Raw genomic sequence first — 2,767 nt, 5'->3', positions numbered from 1 at the left:
TCTTGATAAGTGTGTGAATTGGACCATTTTTCTGTCCTGCTAATCATAAAAATGTAACGAGACTTTTGGGGGTCAGGAGAAATGTATGGAGTAAAAGTAAATCATTTTCTTCAGGAATGTAGTGAAATAAAAGTTGTAAAAATAAAATAGCCATGTAAGTGAAATAACAATAGAATATAGTAAAGTACAGATACCCCCAGAAATCGACTAAAGTAGTTCTTTAAATAATTATTACTCCATACTTTACACCACTGTATGCATCCATGCGTGTGTCAACATTGCAGGCTGGTGTGTATGGCATGGGGTGTGTTTCAGGGCACACATTGGGCCCTTGAAAAGTGAGCAATGTTTGAATGCACAAGGATATCTAAACATCATTGCCATTCAGGTGATCCTTCAATGGCAGCAGTTTTATCCATCTGCAAATAGATTTTTCAGCAGATTATGCCACAAGGCTTGTCCAGGAATGGTTCCAAGAACATGACAGTGAATTCAGCTCATGCAGTGGCCTGCCGAGTCACCAGATCTCAATCCAATTGTGCATCTGTGGGAGGAGATGGAAGGAGCTATTCAGAGTAGAGATCCACTCCCAGCCAACTTGACACAGTTGTAGGAAGCATTGGAGTCAACATGGGCCAGCATCCCTGTGGACACACAACACCTTGGACAGTCCATGACCCAATGAGGCTGTTCTGAGGACAAAGGGGGGTGCAACTCAATATTAGGAAGCTGTTTCAATGTTTTTGTACACTCAGTGTATATCAGATAAAGATGGTGTGATGATCTGTTGTTAGGCATTAGTTTGGGTGGATTATTTTATATTACTAAACAAGCTATGATCAACTACTTGTGTTTATTAAAATTGTCTTTTAATACTAGATTCATTATTTTTAGTCATTGATGATGAATGTATTTGAATAACTGTGTTGACAAGTTAATTCATCTGGTGGCAGGCAGCCTAACGGTTAAGAGTGTTGGGCCAGTAACAGAAAGGTTGCTGGTTTGAATCCCGAGCCAACTAGGTGAAAAATCTGTCATTGTGCCCTTGAGCAAGGCAATTAACCCTTATTTGTCCTGTAAGTCTCTCTGGATAAGAACATCTGCTAAGTGACAAGAATGTAATGAAAATAATGTTTGTACATGAATTTGTGCTGGGAAACCACTTTTTTCTCATGTGTATAATTAAATGAAATAAACTGTTTGCAGTGTAATACTGTATATATAATACACAACATTACCACTTTGTTGACCCTGGTCAGAGGTACAGGTCCATAGTAAACTAGACTGTTGTTAGTAGCCTACAGTTTCCATGTAATACAGCATGTCAGATCCCTAATGATTAGGTGTATAGGCTGCTACATTTCTGCTTGTGTCTGTCGGGAGTGATGTGTTATCAGGCTACCAGAGGGAAGTGGAGAGCGCACCTTGAGCTTTGTGGGTTGTGCCCGGCCCACCAGACATGGTCAAGAGAGGCAAAGGGCCTGCAGCAGCACTCTGATGTGAAGACCTGTACAAAAATGTATGATTGTAGTGCAATGAAAAAAATATATAGCATGGTATTTTCATGGAATGGCAGTGACCTAAAAACAATATATGTTTTTCATTGTACTAGAGGCCTAGGAACATAGAAGAAACTGACAGACGTGTCATAATATCCTGGAAGTAAAGCCGCACTGGGAGACACATTTGAAATGGAATACATTGAATACATGCAGCAGGGTGGAACAATCACAGTAAAACATTATTTAAATGTATTGTCGGAAGGACTGTGGTCTCCATTCATGTAATACATTAAATATATACATCAGATGGTATTGGGGAGCTATTTCATAGGGTTTTCACAGGTACATTATTTACCCATTTCAATCTTATACCAACCAACCCTATGGTTGGTGTGACTGTTATGGTCAGAGCAGACCATCTGATATGCCCTTAAATATTGTAATATGCAACCTGGAATTAAAATGTAAGAGGACCAGTGCTTCTACAGTGAAACACATCTCACATCTGTGCTGTTTGAGAGAGATGTTGTTAGACTACATTGTATCATTGTTTCCTCTTCTGAGGGCACTGATGGGGAACAACATTTCAATTCACAGATACAATGAGTCCTTCAAGTTTAGCACTATATCCACACGTTTGAATTATCTGTTTGATGATGAAGGGGGAGATTGAATTAAGCAATGAGGCCCAAGGAGGTGTGGTATATGGCCAATATACGACGGCTAAGGGCTGTTCTTCTCGTTGAACTGGTTACCAATGTAATTAGATCAGTAAAAGTTAATGTTTTGTCATACCCAGCCAATCAGCATTCAGGGCTCGAACCACCCAGTTTAGAATTTACAATTTGCAATGTTGGTTGACAACTAGGTTTGGCCTCCAGTCAATTTGTTGCTGAGTTAGTAGCTAGTCTGCGGGCCAGAACATAATTAGCCTATTAACAAATAGCCTATAGCTGCCCAATTCATAGTCCTACACAGTGTAGGCTACACTACACATTTAACACGTGGTTAGTGGGATAAACAATTCAATGACCATAACATAATAATCTCTATCTGATTACAGTGGTAAAATCACCAATATCTGTATTAATAGTCCTACCTGTTCTATTACAATATATTCATCGTATTTCTCCAATGCTAAACCAGTGTGTCTTGTTTGCATCACTGTCGCTGTTTGCAAGAGTTCAATCTGAGATGTCATTATGAATCTAAGCATGGTCTTTCAGAAGTAGATGTTCCACCCCAGACATGAAGCTGAAGTCTGA

The 2,767-nt window shown here is 39.5% G+C and overlaps 1 long non-coding RNA gene across 1 annotated transcript; it reads left to right on the top strand.

Annotated features, from left to right (window-relative positions):
- The first annotated feature begins 418 nt into the window (after positions 1-418).
- On the top strand, positions 419-1,201 carry LOC139024847 (uncharacterized). The gene is made up of 2 exons (XR_011476215.1): positions 419-646; positions 705-1,201. It is a non-coding gene; the product is annotated as an uncharacterized lncRNA (long non-coding RNA).
- The last annotated feature ends 1,566 nt before the right edge of the window (positions 1,202-2,767 follow it).

This window comes from Salvelinus sp. IW2-2015, unplaced genomic scaffold (assembly GCF_002910315.2).
Source record: "Salvelinus sp. IW2-2015 unplaced genomic scaffold, ASM291031v2 Un_scaffold1945, whole genome shotgun sequence".
NCBI lineage: Eukaryota > Metazoa > Chordata > Actinopteri > Salmoniformes > Salmonidae > Salvelinus > Salvelinus sp. IW2-2015.
The sequence above is the reverse complement of the archived record's forward strand: the minus strand, read 5'-3'. Positions and strand labels throughout refer to the sequence as shown.